At 41.2% G+C, this 21546-nt stretch overlaps 1 long non-coding RNA gene across 2 annotated transcripts in view; it reads right to left on the bottom strand.

Annotated features, from left to right (window-relative positions):
* LOC148759167 (uncharacterized) overlaps positions 1–20522 on the bottom strand; it is an 86525-nt gene extending 66003 nt beyond the window's left edge. For both annotated transcript variants that reach the window (XR_016018735.1, XR_016018751.1), the window contains exons 1-3: positions 20323–20522; positions 16255–16426; positions 7069–7180 (exon numbers count right to left, since the gene is read on the bottom strand). This is a non-coding gene — a long non-coding RNA (uncharacterized LOC148759167). The remainder of the gene's footprint in view (positions 1–7068; positions 7181–16254; positions 16427–20322) is intronic.
* Positions 20523–21546: the final 1024 nt, after the last annotated feature.

Raw genomic sequence — 21546 nt, 5'->3', positions numbered from 1 at the left:
GTTTCCTTGCTTGGACATCATAGGCCAAGATTCAAGATTGCCAAACAAATTATACAGGTGCTTTGGTGGTAAAATTGTTTACGAAAACAGGTAAAGCCTCATTTGAGCGTAGCAGACAAGAAAATGTCCGAGGAAAATATGGTAAATGACTCCTGAACGAGAATATTGGAAAAGCAAAATGAGCCAGGTGAGACAGGTGTAGTCATCCTGAAATGACTCTCATGGGATAAACAGTAATTCTCTTTTTACAGACCCAGAAGACCATGAGACAGGCTGAGGGAATTTTCAGTGATTTCTACGCCACAATCTTTCTTTCACCTGTAAATGAAATTGATGAAAGTGATTGACCGCCACTCTTATTCCTGAAATACAGTGCTACAAGACTGTTCCATGATGGAGATTATTTATTTATACATAAATAAAAAGTAGAAGGAAACTGAAGCACAGAACAAAGTTCTCTTGTGCACACCCACACACATGACCTTGTATCTGTGTGTCCAGCAGATTGTGCGTGCCCACCCACCCCCCAATGGGGACGGTTAGCCTGCCACCCCTGTGCTCTGTCTTCCCTCTCAGCCATCCTCAGCATGTCACTCTTTCGCAGGCCAGTTCTCCTCATTGTCACAAGCGGGTGTAACACTTGCCAGAGCAGTCAGACACAACAGCATGGAGGGGAGGAGAAGGACTATTATCCCATGTGCCTCTACAAAGAGTGAAATACGTGCTCTGCTGTTCATCGCTGCTTTATTTACGGTGGCCAAGACATGGAAACACCCAAAGTGTCCTTCGATAGATGACTGGATAAAGAAGTTGTGGTATATATACACAATGGAATACTATTGGGCCGTAAGAAAAGAGGAAATAGTGCCATTTGTGACAACATGGAGGGATCTTGAGATTCTTATGCTAAGCGAAATAAATTACAGAGAAAAAGTCGAGAACTATTTCATTTCACTGATATGTGGGATATAAAACTAAAGAAACAAAGAAACAAGACAAAGAAACAAAAACTCATAGACACAGACAATAGTTTAGTGGTTACAAGAGGGTAAGGAGGGAGAGAGGTGGTAGATGAGGGTAAGCAGGGTCAAATATATGGTAATGGAAGGAGAACCGACTCTGGGTGGTGGACACACAATGTGACACGAGTATATTGTAGGACAGAATTGTACTTGAAACCTATGTACTTTTACTAACCATTGGCATCCCAATACATTTTAATTAAAAAATCAAAAAAGGGACTCAGAAGACTTCTGACATTTCTCTAGGTGAAAATGCCCACATCTGATTCAGTAACTGACACGATAAACTGGATCACAATGACTGGCATGGATCACATGGAATTTCTTCCTGGGACATGGATAGTGTGACCTCTCTCAAGTCCCATGGGTTAGGGCTGGACAGTAGAACACAATAAATGCTCCGCCTCAGGAGAAAAGGTGGGACCAACTCTTAGGAACACAAGGATTTTCCTTCTGGTAATATTTCTTGGAACTCCGTTCTCTATGCTTCCCGTTGTGTAGGGAACAACACCCACTGCATTTCTCCAAAGCCAACCTTGGATAATATTGACTGTCCTGTAATATACTCTCTCTGTTCTTGGCATAGTGTGGACCTTACCTGAAGTTATCCTGAATTAACTTTTTCCATTCATTGTTATTCTTCATCTATAGAGGAAATAAAGTGAAGGCGACAATCTATTTCTTCTGGGAAATTAGTTTTTTGTACGCACAGCCTCCCCTAAAAGAACACACACAATAGCCTGTTACATGCCCTCTCACGTGTACCATGAAGCTTTCTGCTGGCCACTTCACCGGACTCTCAAGACATCCCAAATCTAACAGTAATTACACACAGTTTCCTTGTAGATAGAAAAATGTTATAGGGCCACGTAAGGAATCTCTCCTCTTACACATATCACTTCAGTTACTATTGTGTTTTTCTGCCTGGGACTAGAGGCATAAAAATTAATAAAAACAGACATAATTCATGACCTTGTGGAATTGAGTCTAGCAGGAAAGACAGACATTCACCAATCATAACAAGCAAATGAAAAATTATAACCATGATCAGTGCCAAGAAGGAGAGAAGCAAGAGAAGTCAGAACGGGTGCCATGAGGACGTGAAGCTTAAGCTTTTATTGTAGGAAGACAGCAGCCAACTGAGTAAGTAGTAGAGGGGTAGAAGCATGATCCAGACAGAAGGAATAGCATGGGAGAAGGTTCTGTGACAAGAGAGAATGGCACAGCCTGAAAAAGGCCAAAGAGGTGGGAGCATAGAAAGAAAGGTGCGGGAGGTGGTGCTGGGAAAGCCAGCATCTGAGATGGAAGCCAGATCACGCAGGCCCGGGTCACTCACAGTTCGAATTTTAGTCTTTCTCCTATGTGTAGAGGGCAATTTCTGAAGTGTCTTATCTAGGGGATGGCACGATCAGATTAGCATTTGAAAGGGTTATTCTGCCCAGTAGAGATCATCCTGGAGGCAGCAAAGCCACTTTTCAGGCTAATGCAATATACCACATGAGAGACGTTGCTATCTTAGACTAGGGTGGAAACCGAGGGAAGCGAAGAATTCAGAAGAGAGTCAGGACGTAAGAAATAGCCAGAATTCCGTGATGGATTGGGTGAGAGGTAAGCTAGCAGGGCCTGGTGAATGGTGGGGCCCATTAACGAAAATGGAACATAGAAATAGGACTGGGTTTGGAGGTTGAGGAACAAGTTTGAGAACTGCTGAGCTGAAGGAATCTCTGAGACAGCCAAGTGCACATGTCAAGAAACTAACTGGATCTATAGATCAGGAAGGACTCAGAGGATTAAAACGGAGACATCTATTTATGACTCAACTTCACATAGGTCATAATTTAAACTTTGGGCATAGGTGAGATAAACCAGAGCAAAGAGTAAATTCAGTGGCTGGAAGGTGTGATTACAGGGGCTGGGAAGCGGGATACACGTCTGCAGATGGGACCGAGATGTAGCCAGAGAGGAAGTGAGGAAACAAGGTGAGGGCTGGGTCATAGAAGGCAAAGAAAGAGCGAATGGTTCGAAAGGAAGCCAGTGACCCGCTGCCCTGAATGATGCTAAGACCTCAAGGAGAATGAGGCCTGGACAGTATGCACTGGATTTTACTGCAGGGACGTAACTGGTGTCTTCACTGAAAGGTGTTGACAATAGGCGGAGGCGAGATGGAAACGGGTTAGGCAGTAAGTGGGTGGTGAGGCAGTGGATGCTGTGAGTCCTAATAAGTTTTGAAGGAGTTTGGAGGTGGAGGGGAGGGATATAGTAGGGTACCGGGGGCAGTGTGAGAGCGCCAAGCACACTCACTTTTAATGGGAGACTCTTGAACATATTTAAAAGCTAAAGCGAGGATTCAGTTGGAAGTACAGACTAAAGTTACGAAATAGAGAACAGGCTGTTACTACTGTAAAGACCTAGAGAAAGAACAGGAAGATGGGATCCAAAACACAAGTGGAGGGATTGGCCGTTGAGGAAAAGACCTGTCTAAGCTGGGAAGGACGGAAGGAGAGACTTGATATAGTGGGAGGAGTCCAGCAGGTGGGGGCCAGAATCCAGCAGCCCTGGAAGCCAGGCCACCTGTGGATTATTCAGCTGAATGAGAAATGCATTTCTAAGTCCTTTGGACCACATATTCTAACACCTGTAAATTAAGCAGAAAAATAAAATTATAACAAACATGCTTAATCTGATGTCATCTCATCATTTTCAGGCATTGTCCCAAACTCACTATCAGGGGTCAGTTTCAGAATGACAAAACTGACACAAAAGGATTTCACAATTTTGATTTGTTTTAAAACCAGACCACAGAAAATGTGATCATAAATATTTGGCCAAATGCTATTTTGTAGTCAATTGGAGAAATCTAAATTCCATTTGTAGGATAACTAGAAAAGCCAGCAGGAGGGCAGTGAGATGCAATCTGTTTTGATAATTGGCCTTGGCCATCCGATTTCAGAGATGCATTCGAAATCTGCTAACAAACACATAAAGCCTGATCCAAAGCTTGCCAATAAATTCCTAGTATTTATTGTTTCTTACTGCGTGGCCTGTGAATAACTGGAGTCGTGTTGCTCTTTCCTTTTCACAAAAAAAGAAATCTGAGGAGTCTTTGTGAGAAAAGGTTAATCAAAGCGCCACTATATGTGGTTCTGAATTTGAAACTTACCCTGTAATCCAACATTCGTGAGAAAAATTACTGCAGCATCCACTTTATTCGTTAGCGTCATGCCTCCCAAATTGAAGCCTTTGTACAAGTAATGCAAATCAGAAAACTTATTCCACTTGTGGGTTATTATTTAATGCAGTGACCCTAGTTTTATAGAGTGTGACTCCATATTTGAGGGAAGGTTATAACCAACTCTCACCCTACAGCTTGTAATCTTAAAAAGAGAAAATGTCAAAGTTGAAAAAGCAATGTGACAAATTTTTAAAAATGGGAAACTGAGGCCATCTTGTAGTTATGGAGAATTAAAAATAAAAACTTTATCTCACATTTTTTTAACACACATTAAAGACTCATGGCCGAACCAGTCCCAGTTGGAATAACTGTTACCCTATGTTCTGCAACAACCATGTGGAGCCTCCTTGTTCCTCCCTTAAAATACTGTTAATGTGCAGATACTTCCTTGACATCAGACTCCTTTCAACCAGGAAATTCCAATTTCCTGAAAAAATGTTTCTGTGGTTATAATTTGATTTTCGAATCGGAGGCAGACCTTAATTTCCGGTGCTAAGGAATACTTTCATGGAAAATGAGCTCTAAATCATCTTTTGAGGCATTAACAGCAAATGTCTTTGAGAGATGCTCCAGAGCCCCAGAAACAGGATGTCACTTGAGTTTTGAGACCGTGTAAGTGCAGGTTCACTTCCAGAAAACAGTGCTGTAGGAGGAGGTGTCAAACGCCTTCTTACCAGAAATTTCTGGATTGATCAAAGAAATGAGATCAACAGGAGCCAAGATGCCACCCAAATGGCCCACATTTTGTAGAGGAGACTGAAGGAAAATGCCAAGAGCTGAGTCATATGCATCCTTGCTGTGATTACAAAATGGTGCCATGGAAGCAGAAGCAGTCCTTTCTCTACGTTCTAGACTCAGTCGGCTACACCACAGGCAGATCAGTTCTTGAAGATTAGAGGAATCTCCCCATAAGCGATGATATTTGGGTGATATGCATTCATACTGTCAGACCAGACCTCTTAGTCTAAATTGATATAGTGATTTAATGATTTATATTTAAAGTTGATAATGTACATCTACATTTAATAGGAAACACTTCCTTACTCTACAGGAATTAAAAATAAACATACCCATTGGCACTAATTGCCTGAGGAAATTATTGATTGAAAGGATGGCAATAAAAGTAGGAGAGGACTTGGAGGATGGTTGTGGAGTTGGCCACAACAAGGGCAGAGAGAAAAAGATGAAGAAGGAGAGAGTCAGGGAAGGAAGAGAAAATGAGAGAGTGAGAACGTATTACAGTAGATAAGGGTAAAATACTGTGCAATGATTGTATGTGGCTGAGCAAAATAAAAGAATAATAACCATAGAAGCCAACATTTGTTGTCCACTCACCATATGCCAGGTAGAATGTCGCGCCCTGATTGTGCATCATTTTATGTGATCGTTTTTGAAAAAAGAAAAAGAAAATTATGTGGTGGAGGCAGATGGCTCAGCTGGTTAGAGCACAAGCTCTGAACAACACGGTTGCCGGTTCGATTCCCACACGCTCCAGTGAGTTGTGCCCTCTACAACTAGATTGAAGACAATGAGCTGCCACTGAGCTTCCTCCAGAGGGGCAGCTGGATGGCTCAGTTGGTTAGAGAGTGAGCTCTCAACAACAAAATTGCTGGTTCCATTCCTGCATGGGATGGTGCCTGCACCCCCTGCAATGAAACAGCCACTGGACTTGGAGCTGAACTGCACCCTCCACAACTAGATTGAAGGACAATCACTTGGAACTGATGGGCCCTGGAGAAACACACTGTTCCCCAATATTACCCAATAAAACAAAAAATTTTTTAAAAATTATTTAAAAAAAAAGAAAAAGAAAATTAGGTGAGCTTCCCCAAACTGCCAGAATTGGATGGCTTAGATAGGATTTTATCATAGAATTTTTCTCTTTCTTCAAAAATCTAGATCTCACATTTAATATGTGTGCCATTCTTCTTCCTCAGTACCTGGCATGGTGCCATTCATTGACTGAATATGTCAGGCACTTTTTTAAAGAAGAGGCTGAAATATTTGTAAAACTAGATACTACATGGCCATGTTAGTAGAGATTGTTGAAATCTCTTGAAATCACAAGTGAGTTAAGTGAATTGAAAAAGGAGACACAGGTGAGTGGGGGGGCTTTGCCCAGGGTTGGGAAGGTAGAAACAAGTGTTCTCTAGAGTTCTCTGGGGGAAGGTAGGGACTCACCTCTCCAGCTCGTCTAGGAACCTGGCTAGAAAGGTGGCACAAAACTTCAGCTGGCACTGTTTCCAGCCTATGCTGCTGGGTCCTGCCCTTCCAGTTTACTGGAAGGTTTGTGTGTGTTCTGGATCAAAATCTGCTATTCCATTTCTGCCTTATTCTCTGTATCTCAAATGTCATTTATAGTTTTAGGACTTTCTGGGTTGGTTTGGTTTAATTCTTAACCACATAATTTTTGAATGCTGACCTGCTTAAGACCCTATTTTGTGTGAATATAAATAAAAGGAGTCAGACCACTCTAGAAAGAAAGAGAAGACAGAGAGAGAGAGAGAGAGAGAGAGAGAGAGAGAGAGAGAGAGAGAGAGAGAGAGAGAGAGAGAGAGAGAGAGAGTGAGGAGCAGGTCTTCCATGCTGAAGCTAGAAACAGGTCCAATCTCCTATCACAAACCTTGCATCAAATTAAGTTACTACACCAGGAATGAAAAACTAACTCACTTTGCAGAACATATGCACAGCAGCAGCAAATGGGGGGAATTCTGGAAATCCCCACTTAGTGTGGGCAGTTCAGGGAACAGAAAGGGCATACTAGGTTGCCAGCCTGTTTCCCAGCTTCTTGGAGGTACAGAGTTCAAAACCTACCCTGGAAGAGCTGCCAAGTTTATCCTCCACCTTGGCCCAAGGAGAAAACACTGAAGGGCCACATTCTAAGCACCATCGGCACACACTGGCAATAGCAGCAGCAAAGATTCAGCTAAGGGAGAAAAAACAGGGATTTTTTATTTGACATTTTAATGTTTCTGTAATCTAGCTGCTTACTAAATCCAACAGCAAACAAAACTTTCTGTCTTGGAAGATAAGTGATAATATAACGACCATTTCCTGTATGTCTGCCCTTCCTTCTGAATAGACGAGTTATCTTGTGCTACTTTTAAAAAATGTATTCCCAATGAGGGTCTCTGTTTCTCTAACATCCTCAAAAGATTACTCAATGAGGTGTCACCAGCATACAACTGTGGTATATACATTTACCACAGTGAAGAAATATTTGTTATAAGAACTGTCCTTCCGTACTAATTAGTGCATTATCAATCCAAAGAAATTAAAGTCCCAAATGCTAACTTAAGAGTCTAAAACCATTCTCCTGGACTTCTCATCACGCCAGTTCCAATCAGATGAACTGTCCATGTCTGCATCCCTATGGCAGCTGCAGCCAGGAGTGGGTGCAGTTCAGGGCCTTGCAACTGTGTGTGTTCACTGCTAAGCAGCTCAGGAGCTTTATGATTCAAACTAGTTTTGATTCAAAACAACTGCATGACAATTGTTTTCCACACTTACACATTTTTAGAAAAACAAACAATCCCCAACTCCTAGTATGGTTATCCCAATCATAATTATGTTCCAAAACCCAGTATTTAGTGTAATCAAAGGACATAATAGAGACTCAGAAGTATTATTTATATATATATATATATATATATACACACACACACATACACACACACACACACACACACACACACACACACACACACTTTACTAGTGTGCTGGTCAACCCAAGACGCTTGTTTGGGGTCTAGGATCACGACCCTGAAAATCAATTAGCATCCCACGCCCATGTTCATACCATCATTATGTGTCATAGTGCCCAAATGGAAAAACAATCCATGCCCATCAACTGACAAATGGATAGACAAATGCAGTATATGCACACAGTGGAATATTATTCAGCTGTTCTAAGGAATCTGTAATGCTACACATTACAATAAGGATACAAATTGAAAACATGATGCTAAGGGAAATCATCTAGTCATAAAAAGCCACACCCTGTATGGTTCCATATACGTGAAATGTCCAGAAGAGACAAATCTTCTGCAGAAAAAAAGAGTATTAAAGGTTGTCAGGGAGTCGGGGAGAGGAGAATTGGAACTCCACTCAGCAGGCATCCTGCCTCTCCTCCCCTCTAACTTGCTGGGGCCCAGTCACCTTTCTGATCTAGTAACAATGAAAGCACCACCCCTTTCCTGAAACCCTCTGTGACAGCAGGTAGACCACCCACATCTCACTCCCCTGACCTATGGAGCTCAATTCCCCCTCACATCTGTTGAGTCTGACCCTCCAAATTTCAACCATTATCATGAGGAAACCTTTCACTTCCTCCAGCGAAATCAACCTGAATTTCTTTACTCTGTTATTATTCTATTGCACCTATTCTTATAACAAGGTTGAAGCACACTTTTAATGTGTCCTCCTAAGAACAGCTGATTCCTTGAGGATGAACCCTCCAGGCATGGGCTTTCTGAATTGCTTTTGGGGGCATCGGGCTATGGAAGCTTCATTGAGGTGATTTTCTATTATACTTCAAACCAAGAAAATGTGTGCTTTTGTTTTCATAATAAGGCTCAGATCTTTTTCTTTGTTGTTAATAAAATTCTACCACCTTTCTATGGTCAAAGCCACACTTTCAGTCTCAGATGTCACATCAATGATCAGTGTGTATCTAAATAAACAAATCTAGAGCCAACTTGAAACTACAAAGTGGGGAGTGACTCTTAAAAGCCTGTTGATATACCCATGGGTCGGCCCCTGCAGACATTGCCCCCTTGCGTGTTATTTCAGTTCAAAACACCACCAAAAGGGAACAACATATATTCACAGTTTAAAGCTAACTTATACACTAGTTGTTTGCCTCACTCACGGAATTTATTGCACTAAATGTCTGGCCTGCACACGTGGTTGAAAATTCAGATTGTAAAAGCAGCAATAATTATCCTCCTGTCCTTATAAGTGAATCCATGCTCCGGCTGCACTTGTTACCTAGGCCCCGATGGCACACCGTCTGCAGAGAACCTGTGAAGCTTGTTAAACAGGAGTGCAGTTCAAGATAAAACTGCAGTCATCCAAATTCTAAAGCCAGCCCTCTGGGCACCGTGAGCGAACACCAGCAGGAAAGACCAGCACGTGTCACAGCATCTGGCTGCATAACGACCACCACTTCCCCGGGCTCAGTGTGGCCAGGAATTACAGTGGTCACCAAGGTCAAAATACACAGCCTAAGACGGAAAGCGTTTGCAGGGGTCATGGGAGGTCAGAAAGAAAATAAAAGTCTCCACGATCACAGGGCACAAATAGGCCATTGCAAACTTGTCAGGGCATGAATCCCAATGGCCTGGCACTACAATAGCTCCAATCTCTGAATATTACTTTGTTCCTGATTCATGAACCAAAGCAAAGAGTAAAACCTTAAAAGCAACCAAAGATTGTGGGGACAGGGGCAGGGTGTGGAATAGATTATGTTCAAAAAAGGAACAGTTGGAGAACCAATTACTCAACAGCAATTATGGAAGCCAAAGTGCAACAGAATGTCATCTTCCATATCATCAAAGACACTAACTACCAACGTGGAATTCTCTACGAAGTGAAAATATGTGCCAACACTCAGACAAAATAAAAACAGAGATTCACCACCAGGCATTTCTCACTGATGAAAATTCTAAGGGATGTTGTCGTGCGGGGCAGCCTGCAGGGTCTCTGCTCCCGCTCCCCACATAAGAACGCAGGAAGTGGCTATGCCAAAAAAGAACACCCACGGAGCCATAGGTAGGGGAGTCATACCACTATAGTCTCACTGGTGGCTTGATTCACACGACGTGCAACCTGCTGTCCGCTTTTCTGCCAACTGACCGACTTCCTCTTGCTAGCTGCAATCTGCCGTGCTAACTGCAATCCGCTCTTGTTCATTCAGCCACCATCTTCTTGCTAGCCCCCATTTGCTGCTAGCGTAGCCACAGCAGTTATATTAGTGGCCAATGGCTCACTGGGTACAGCTGATGGCCAACTAGCCACAGCTGATGGCCATGCAATCACAGTTGATGGCCATTTACTACCTGAGCCAGCACCTTTCCACGTGAGGCCGAGAGCCTGGAAACTGCACTCCTGGCTCTGTCCCCACAGATGTAGTGTGGATTGCAGATTGCAGAGAAGAGGATTGCTAGCAAGTGAGATTGTTTGGCAGAGATACGTGGATGGCAGGTTGCGGATAGCGTGGTTCCTGCTTCCTGTGTCTCCAACCCAGCCGCCAGTGAGACTATAGTGGTATGACTCCCTAAGCTATGGCTCCATGGGTGTTCTTTTTGGCCTCACCATGTCCTCCGTTCTTATGTGGGGAGGGGGGCTGAGACCCCGTGTGACTCCCTGCATGATACAAGACCAAGGCATTTGCACATGCAGTGTCTGGTGAGGGCCCACTTCCTGGTCCATGGACACCGGTCTTCTTGCTGTGACACATGGCAGAGGGGCAAGGGCTCTCTCTTAGGCCTTTTATAAGGGCACTCGTCCCATTCATGAGAGCTCCATCCTCACGACCTAATCATCTCCCAAAGGCTCTGTTTCCAAAGACTTTCACGTGGGGCATCAGGACTTCACCTATGAATTTCAGGGGGACATGACATGAGCATTCAGCCTATGGCAGAGCCCTTCACGGTTCGTGGCCATGTGCGCTCACTCAGGATGGCTGAGACTTCAGGAGGCAGCCAGGGGAACCTCTCACTTCCCGGAGCAGGGCTCAGTCTTCTTTTAAAGGTTTTCAGCTGATGAAATCAGGCTCACTCAGATTCATTCCCCTTTTGATTGACTCAGAATGATCTGAGTTACTTACATGTGCAAAATTCCTTCACTTTTTGCCACATTCTGAGGGTTAGAGGCAAGGGACAGATCCTGCTCATTCTCAATGGGAAAGGATTATGAAAGGTGAGCACAGCAAAAGGCAGATGTTATGAACTGACCTGAGGGTCTCTTCCTTCAGTTGTGTGAAGGAAGTTTTCTGAGTTTTATCATGCTTATTTTGAATCTGTTGAGAAGAAAATTTTTTAAAAATTTGTCATGTGAATTATATTGTTTGTTTGCATTAAATGATTCGGAAGGCAATTTAAATGTGAAAAAACCTGAAGTTTAAAATATTCATCATCATCAATATGGATTGAAATAAATCAGAATTATGAAAATATTTTGAATCATCTCATCTGACTGTTCCAAAAAGGGAATTAATTTTAAATTTTACAAATTGAACAATATGACTTAATAATCTAAGAGTATGGTGCAATTTTTAAACCACCCTTTTTATTTACTACCTAATAGTCTCGTTTTATATCAACTGGTCTTAAAAATAAAATGATTTTCCAGAAAGAATGATTCTCACAGATTAACTGAGTGATAATAATGATGGGAACTGAAATATTAAAAAAGAGAAGCAAACACCACCTTAGTTCCGAAAATCTAAAAATAAAAATGTAACTGCTCTTAACGGGAGTAGAGGAATGACATACAATATGTATATCAAAAATGTAATTTGCAGTGAAATGAATTAAGGCATGTTAAAAATCAATGAATTAACCTGTAAAAATAAATTTAAAAAATTTTTTCCAGTACATCGTGCCTTGCACAGTCTTCAATATCCCAGAATTTTTAGTGTTCTGCTTCACGCTTTTCTACCTCATTCGTGACTATATGAATTTTGAGGTTTAATAATTTTTATCTCCACTTCTTTTTATTCTCTAGTTTTTCACATGACTTTTGTACTCCTTTATAGATAATAACTCCTGTTAAGATTGATTTTCTTCAACAAGTTGTAGGCATCCTTTTTAAAAAAAACTGTTTAAAACAAAATTTGTTTAACAATTGGGGAACAGTGTTTTTTCCAGGACCCATCAGCTCCATGTCAAGTAATTGTTTCCAATCTAGTTGTGGGATGCGCAACTCAGCTCCAAGTGAAATCGTTCTCTTCAATCTACTAGTTATGGAGGGTCCAGCTCACTGACCCATGCGGGAATCGAACCGGCAACCTTGGTGTTATGAGCACGATGCTCTAACCATTGAGCCAACTGGCCACCCCACAGATGGAGACATTCTGAAGATGCAGTTTCCAGTTTTGCTGTGAGATCATCATTCTGAACGAGTAAGATAGTATAATTTGGTTACGAAGGAAGTTGACTGAGAATAGGCTAACCCCAAACCAGTATCAACTTTTGAAATAAATTCAGTTGCAATAAAATGTCATCGACACTGTAGCAGAGTCTTAGAATGTGGAACCTTGAATTACTCAGAATGAAGAACAAACATAAAAGCACCAGGAGTCTCAAAAATGCATCCTTTATTGTCATCGACTTTGCCACATATCTGCACTTGATTTTCTACTATTTCTTGAATGATTGTTTCAAAACTTTCTTCTATAAAATGACTATAAGTCACCTCTCAGTTGATAGTCTCTCATCTGTTCCCCATTTTAACTCTCCATAATTTCTTAAGAAGTTGTAGGGAGTTACAAGTAACTCATCTTGAGTAACTTAGGCCTCAGTCAGCTACAAATGTTTCATGGTAATTTGAATTGCTTTCCAAGAAGAATTGATTCCCAAGGTTAAGGAGAAATCACATCTCACACTGTGAATGTTTAATGAGATGATCACTGCATTTTTTTCAACAAAAAAAGTCTTAATTCGATAATGCTGTCTGTAATCTTCTCTTACTTTTTGTTTTTTGTTGTTGAGTTGCATGAGTTCCTTGTATATTTTGGATATTAGCCCCTTATCGGAGGCACTGTTTGCAAAAATCTTCTCCCATTCAGTTGGTTGCCTCTTTATTTTGTCGATGGTTTCTTTTGCTGTGCAGAAGCTTTTAAGTTTCATACAGTCCCATTCATTTATTTTAGCTTTTACTTCCCTTGCCTTTGGAGTCAAATTCATAAAATGCTCTTTGAACCCAAGGTCCATAAGTTTAGTGCCGATGTTTTCTTCCATGCAGTTTATTGTTTCAGGTCTTATGCTTAAGTCTTTGATCCATTTTGAATTAATTTTGGTACACGGTGACAGATAGCAGTACAGTTTCATTCTTTTGCACGTGGCTTTCCAATTCTGCCAGCACCATTTATTGAAGAGGCTACCTTTTCTCCATTGCATTTTTGCTTCTTTCTCAAAAATTATCTGTCCATATTTATGTGGTTTTATTTCTGGGTTCTCAATTCTATTCCATTGGTCTACGTGTCTGTTTTTCTGCCAATACCATGCTGTTTTGATTATTGTTGCCCTGTAGTACAAGCTGAAGTCATGGAGTGTGATACCTCCAGCATTGTTCTTTTTTCTTAAGATTGCTTTGGCTATTCGGGGCCTATTGTGGTTCCAAGCAAATCTGATTAATTTTTTTGTTCTATTTCTTTAAAAAATGCCATTGGGATTTTGATGGGGATTGCACTGAATCCGTATATTGCTTTGGGTAATATGGCCATTTTAACTATGTTGATCCTTCCAATCCAGGAACGCAGAATGTCTTTCCATTTCTTTGAGTCTTCTTCAATTTCTTTTAAAAATGTCTTGTAGTTTTCAGCATATAGGTCTTTCACATCCTTGGTTAAGTTTATTCCTAGGTATTTTATTCTTTTTGCTGCAATTGCAAAAGGAATTGTTTTTTGCATTTCTTTTTCTGAGATTTCATTGATAGTATATAGGAATGCAATGGACTTTTGTACGTTGATTTTGTAGCCGGCAGCTTTACCATATTCGTTGATTATTTCTAATACCTTTTTGGGGGAGTCTTTAGGGTTTTCTATATATAGCATCATGTCATCTGCAAAGAGTGATAATTTAACTTCTTCATTCCCTATTTGGATACCTTTCATTTCTTTCTCTTGCCTGGTTGTTCAGGCAAGGACTTCCAACACTATGTTGGAAAGCAGAGGTGATAGGGGACAGCCCTGTCGTGTTCCTGAACGTAGAGCAAAGGGCTTCAGTTTTTCACCATTAATTATGAGATTAGCTGAGGGTTTGTCATACATAGCCTTTATTAAGTACAAGTATTTTCCTTCTATACCTATTTTATTAAGTGTTTTAATCATACATGGCTGTTGTATCTTGTCAAATGCTTTTTCTGCATCAATTGATATAATCATATGATTTTTGTCCTTTATTTTGTTTATGTGATGTAGCACATTGATGGATTTGCAGATGTTGAACCATCTTTGTGCCCCTGGGATGAACCTCACTTGGTCGTGATGAATAATCTTTTTAATGCATTGTTGCATTCTATTTGCTAGAATTTTGTTTTAGGATTTTTGCATCTGTATTCATCAGAGATATTGGTCTGTAGTTTTCTTTTTTGTGTTGTCCTTACCAGATGTTGGTATCAGGGTAAAGTTGGCCACATAAAATGAGTTAGGGAGTACTGTCTCTTCTTCAATTTTTTGGAAGAGTTTGAGCAGGATTGGTATTAGATCCTCTTTGAAGGTTTGGTAGAATTCACTGGTGAAGCCATCTGGTCCCGGACTTTTGTTTTTGGGAAGGTTTTGGAAGACTGGTTCAATTTCGTTACTGGTGATCGGTCTGTTTAGATTTTCCAGTTCTTCATGGTTCAGCCTAGGAAGGCTATATGTATGTATGTAAGAACTTGTCCATTTCTTCTAGGTTATTGGATTTGGTGGCATATAGTCTTTCATAGTATTCTCGGATGATCCTTTCTATTTGCACCCATGATAACTTCCCCTTTTTCATTTCTGATTTTGTTAATTAGTGTCTTCTCTCTTTTTATCTTAGTGAGTCTAGCATGTGTGTGTGATGACGATGATGGGGATGAAAGACAGTTAAATATTCATCCTTCATAGTGGGAGATCGATAAACTATGTTGAAAATAGGGGGGATATTTTAAGGGGCAATTTAAGCCTGATATGTGGAGGTAAATATGGAAAGAACCAGCTAAATTTGTTGAAAGTGGTCATCTGGGGAAGCAGGAAAAGCAGGTGGGGCGTGGCCCAGGAGCTGCAGTTTTTCTATACAGAGTTGTGGAACAACCGAATCTTAAACTGTGTGACAGCAAAACTGGTTTTTAAAAAAGAACTTAGTGGTGATAAAAAGTAAAACAAACAATATTGGTATCTTAGAAATTGCCAGACTTCACTGGTGCACAGGCTCAGTTCCTGGCTCAGCAAGTAAGTGGGTTAGGAGCCATTTGGTGCAGGGTTGAAGGAGAGCCTTTGTCATACCACTCACTCATCCACAGTGTTTTGACCTACATTTGAACTACAGCTTATTTTCATTTTCTAGGGCGAATTTTCCAATTCGGGTTGAATTTCCTTGCTGCTTCTCACTTCTCCTGGGTCACACTTCTTACACACTTCCCCTCTCCTTACTGGCTGTCAGTTTAAGTTTGTTTAGAAAACACAAATTACGTGACATATTAAACTTGACAAACAATGAAAGAAAGACAAATCTACTGTTCCCTCTCCCCACAAACCACCTAATTTTTTCAGAATCAATTTTATACTGTCTACACCCCTATTTCTTGTGATTATTGAAAATGAAGATTAACTTACTTCTTTGAGAAAAACACATGCTGAGTCTTGGGATGTGCTTTCATCATATCTTACATAGTATGTAAATCAAGCCAGGATGTTCAGGTATCAGGGATTTTAGTTCTAGGTTTCAGCCCGACCTTAGTTAGGAGGAACTCGTCAACCTGATACCCACGTAGAAAACATCAGTCTTGGCAACTAATCACTGACTTACCGGTTGTTAAATACTGAGAAGGCCGGTTGTCAGGACATACTGGAAAAAAGAAGGACGGTCTCTTTTGTCATAAAAGGTAGTCGATATTTTTCCATTTCAGCAATGATCACCCTTACAAGCATTATGTGATACTTAAGAAATAAGAGCCAATTTATCTTTGCTACACTGAAATTTTCCCACTACTTGGCTCCTCTGTGTTGAAAAGAAATGGTGGTATTTGTATCAACTGTCCAGGTGAGGTTTTGTGATTTGCTTAAAACAAAACCAAAGCCAAAACACTTACAGCCATCCTAATTTCAACAAAGGAGTCTTCAGAGTGCTTTTGAGTTCAGCTTGAGTTGTAATTCAGACACAATGCCCAGCAGATCTGCCTTTTCAGCTTGAAGGCACGCCACCTGGGTCTTTAGCTGTTCCATTTCCTGTTCTGCTACTGCCTTGGGGTCCCCAGTGGGGTCCTGGAAATGACGAGGAACAAAGCAAATTAACTAATCAAACTAAGAACCTGGCTTTCAAACTCAAGTGCTCCACACCCACTGGGAAGGCAGTTTTTCAACATCTTTGTCACCTATGCTTTACAACAGAATATTCCAGCTTGTCCTTGGCAATTTATTTTGACATAACATTTTCATATCATTTTACTGTATTCAAATAATAGCAAATTAAAATCACCTCATGAAAGAAAGGCTTCCTCAGCATGCTGGTATAATCTGATATTATGAAAATAACCAACCAGACCTTGGCAATGGTAGACTTGCAAATTTTAGTCCAGAATATCAGAAAATAAGGATAAAATGCTGCCAAAATTCAACCTCTTGCTTTTTATTTTACTCCACAAGTGCACACCCACCCCCTCGCTCCCCATACCTGTCATGTCCACTTAGAAGCCAAAGCATCAAGGACATCACTTGGCACAGTAACAGCAAAACACAATGAAAGGTCCAAAATTCTCCCAGGTATATAGTCTGGATACTATAATACTCTGGGTTGGTGCTTTAAGATGCTAAACGTAAGTCTGGTGAGAAATAAGCAAACTGAAAGTTCAGAGGCTGGTATGAAAGCTCAAAAAAAATTAAATTTCAGGCTCTATAAACATTAATATTTCACCAATACATCAAGTACGTGTTGTGTTCAGCCAGATGCAATCACTGCATACGACAAAGTCGGAAGAAAGACCCTGTTTAGAGGCAAGGTTTTACTTGGGAGCAGGGAGAACAGACTCGACTCCACACTCAGCTAATCAGTGTACGTGCTGCCATGAGCACATTCACTTAATGTCTTAGCCTCAGTTTACCTGAGTTAGAAAGAAAGACATGGCACACAGGGTCTCTGGTCTCTTCCAGCTCTGACCTTCTCGGCCTCTCTGATTTCCTCCTCAGGAAACCTTCACTACTCTTGAGGGCATGGCACCACCAGAAATATGTACACTTGAGATTGTCAGAGGAGGCAACACATCAGAAAACTGACATGCACCGCACACATACCCCTCTCTGTGACAGCTTTCCTAAGGGATGGTAACCAGGCCCAAAGGTTCGCAGTGGAACCAAAAAGTATCAGAAGGGCATGTGCTTGGAACATAAACCAGCTCGTCCATGAAATGTTAAAAACTGATGGACGGGTATTAGCTTGCAGCAGGGAGGTGCCCCTCCTACCATCGAGATCATGCTCTTCCTTCATTTGCAGCATTTCCTTGCTGGGAAACTAGCACAGGACTTTGAGCAAAGCAACTCCTTGTGAAACGGAAGAGTCAGGTCTGCAAGGAAAGATTAAGAGCCTGTGCCATCTCTCTTAGCAATGACTCACACCAAAGAAACGTACATGTAAAGGAAGGACAACATACAAGGAAAGGTACCACTGAGCCTGGAACCAGGAAGCAAACAGATGAAGGCAAGACTACATAGGATCATTAGGAATCTTCACATTTACCCACCTGATCTGTCAGAAAACATTTTATGGAATGGATTTTTCAAAACTACCTTGGCAGGAAGGTAGGAAATAGAGTTTTATTTTTTTTAAAAAGGAAGAGGCTTAGAGCTTTATTTGACTTTTCTGTCTAATTATAAAAGAATGTTCCTGGAATGAAGTTTTAAACAAGTGTCTGAGGACCAGGGCTATAAGGCCGTGACACTAGAACCTCCGACTGTCAGGTTAATTTTCTTTTTCACAATTCTGAGCATCTCTTAAATGCCTTTGAGAAAATATGAATCTATTTGTTTGGCCATAGACACCTTGTACTCTAACACTTTAAATGTCTCTCTATTTTACCCCCGAGAGTCTGTTCACTGACTTCCTGGACTAGAACTCCCATGGTTTATTTTCTAGGATCTCAGCCCCAATTCCACCATTTGTCACACTGTCCTCACTTTTAGTCACTTACCATTGACTTTGTGAAACACAGCAACTTCTCTGTCTTTCTCTGTATTTAGATAATATCTCCATCCTACTGTCCTAGCAACGTGCCCAGTTGATATCCCATTCTATAATCCAAGAAGAAAAGCCTGTCTAATGACCTTCGCCTAGCAGTCTGCAATTAAAATTGAAAAACTACTCTGTAGAGACATTATATAAAGTATAATTCAGTGAAATCAAACAGAACCATTAATGCCTCTGCCTCACCCTGAGGATTGGAAGGCAGATCTCGAGAGGAAATTTCCAACTCTCTTCCCTGTGTAGGACAAAACACTTGAGAAGCCCTGATGCTGAGGGGGGATTCCCCCCTGTGGGAACAGTGGCAAACATGGGCCAGCATGAGTGAGACAAGTCCCAGGCCTTGAGAGCTTTACTAAGTGAGGAAGATGACCGCCTAAATCTAAAAACCACCTCAAGGGAGGCAAGGGGTCAGCCCGAGAGGCACAGTTTGGGGGGGAGAAGGCTGATGACCAAGGGTATTAAAGAGCCCCAAGTATCTCATTGTCGCAAATACCCAAGTCTTGTGTCCCAAGGACTCGTTTCTGAGTCCTGCTTGTAGCTCACTTCGACAGATCGCCTACACTGACACAAGCTGTCCACAGTTTCAACTTCTGATCTCAACTTCTTCCAATGCTGGGATCTGTAAGAAAACCTCCAGGCAGACAATCTCAAACTGCTTCTGGAAGCTTCCTTTTTGGCTTCAATGTGCTAGGTCCCAGCCGGCTGAAGCCAACTGTCAGTTCACCTCCCAAAAGCCAAGGGAGGAAAACCATATAAGACATTTTCTTCCAGAGAATAGAAAATTACTCATATGTCCCAGGTGTAATCATTTCTTCAGAGTATTACACCTCAAAAACATTCAGACAATGAGCGATTTCCCCCCAAACGTGACTTAATGCTCTTCCAACTGGAAGACACGTTGAAGCATCAGATGTGGTAAGCCTTATCCACAGTGAAACATTTCCAACACTAACATGAATGTATTAAAGCTCAATGTTTCCATTGTCTCACGAGCACGAGTTGATGAGTAGATCACTGATACCAACTGATACTTTTCTAAACAACTTTTCATTCTTTAGATTATTCTATACCATCCCCTTTTCATTACTTTCTTTCCATTTTATTTCTCTGTTCACATTCTTTACCCATTCAAGGAATTAGAGATCATCAAAGTTCAAGGTAAAGTCTCAAGAAAGATCACTGATATCTGGAGTTACGTCCTCCCTGAATCAACCCAGTGCTCTGTCCTCCAAAGAGTTAAGATCCAGGTTTGGAAGAAAATGAACAGCAGTTGTGTCCATGTAAACAAATAATACCCAGTGAGCGCGAGCAACCAGGCAGAGGCTGCACATCTGCTCTGCTTTGTTTTTCACTAACATCTTTGATACCCACTCTTGGCTGTGAGCGTATTTCCCAGGTTCTTTGGGTCAATGAAAACACGGCAACCCTGTATAATCTTCTATCACAAGATGACATTTCTTAAACCATCTTTCAGAAGTAAATGTACAATGAAAAGTGATGAATCTATCTTAGACAGAGAGGAAGGACAAGGTCAACAAGTAACACTTCTGAGTAACAGATTTCTTAAAATGCAATTTTATATCACAGACACACACTAAAAACACACTTGGATGGTTCTAGGTAGAGGTCCTTCTGCACTGTCTGTAATGAATACAAAATGTTAGTTTATAACTGCAACATTCTTTTGACTATAATCAATACGGTCAAAGCTTTACAAATTTCTTTCCCCCAACAGTGATTATTCATGGCCCTTAAAACTGCAACCAATCTTCTCAGCAAGAACACTTCTTTCAAGGTAATGCAAAACATCTGTCTAACCTGAACCATGAAAGGCTTTGATCTAGAAGTCCAGACAAATAAGGTTCTACAAATAAGATACTACAAATATTAGTAAAATAAAATCACAGCCAATCAGTCTGCTCACCTGGAATGACATTTCTGTTTTCCCCTTTTAGTTTTCCAAGTTCTTCCTTCAATTTTTCATTTTCATGACTCAAGGCCATTAGGCGTTCTTTGGCTTCTTTGCTCTGGATCTCAAATAACAGGCGTTCTTCTTTCCGTTTCTCTGTCCAGGCTGAAAGCTCCTCAAATCGTCCTTTCATAGCTTGGTTATTTAGCTTCATGGCTTCTGTATGGGGTTCAGAGTGAGGGTGTCACACACCAGGGGACTGAACCTGACTTCATGAATCTCACTGCCCCTCAGACCCCTTCACCAGGAGGCTCTGGATCTAAAGATGCCATGTTGGGCCTGGGCCTAAGGGTCAGCCAGAAGAAGACTGTAGCAAGATGAGGGGCTTTTGTTTTCAGACAGGACCAGCGGGTCTAAGGGTATTTCTAGTCCTCATAAGACTCAAGAAAATAAAATTGATTTGGTTACCTCCATATAGCACAAGTACCTGTGTATAACTACAAAGACTAACCAGATTCAAACACAGGTCCTGCCAAAAGCCATGGCTTGAGATATTAGAATGCTTCCTCTTAACAAAGTAATGATATTTAGGACTAACTCTACAATAATAGCAGCCTTCTTTCATTCTGTTTCCTTTCTTTCGTTCTGTTTCCTTTCAAATTAGCTAAATGTCATTATGCCATTTCCCTGAGACACATAAAATACTTTTTATTCTTACCTTCACCCAAAAGTAAACAATGAAAGCAGCTTTAGCCTTACTGAAAGCTTAATTCTGTGCTCTTTCTGCTCCTTGGGAACCAGACAGAGAGCAGGGAGTTCACCAACAAGCCTTATTACAAAGGGTATTATATTCAGGAAGGTCCAGGGTGAATGGAGAAACACGGGGGCCAGGTGTTGCTTACCTTTCAGCTGATGGTTCTCCATCAGCAGCTTCTTCATTTGCCGCAGCAGCTCCTCTGGGGTGAATGTGTCCAGGTTTGGGTGAGCCAGATTGGGGGGTCCATTTCCTGTGGTTTCGTTGGGGCTGTCCCCCTTTTCAGTTAGGCAGTTAAGCTGTTGGTGGGACATGGCAACAGATCCTATGGAAAAGTTACAAACAGAAAATATAGCTGTCCGTCCTCTGCAAGGGCTCCCCATGAATCCCCCCAAATCCATTAGTAATTGCTAATATGTATTCCAAAAGTTGCCTACTTTCCCTCCCATCATATTTTGAATATTTTTTGACTCTTTTAAACAAAG

The sequence above is a fragment of the Rhinolophus sinicus genome, chromosome 1 (genome assembly GCF_057876585.1).
Source record: "Rhinolophus sinicus isolate RSI-liver-muscle chromosome 1, RSI-T2T, whole genome shotgun sequence".
Taxonomy (NCBI): domain Eukaryota; kingdom Metazoa; phylum Chordata; class Mammalia; order Chiroptera; family Rhinolophidae; genus Rhinolophus; species Rhinolophus sinicus.
This window is presented reverse-complemented; position numbering and strand designations above follow the sequence as displayed.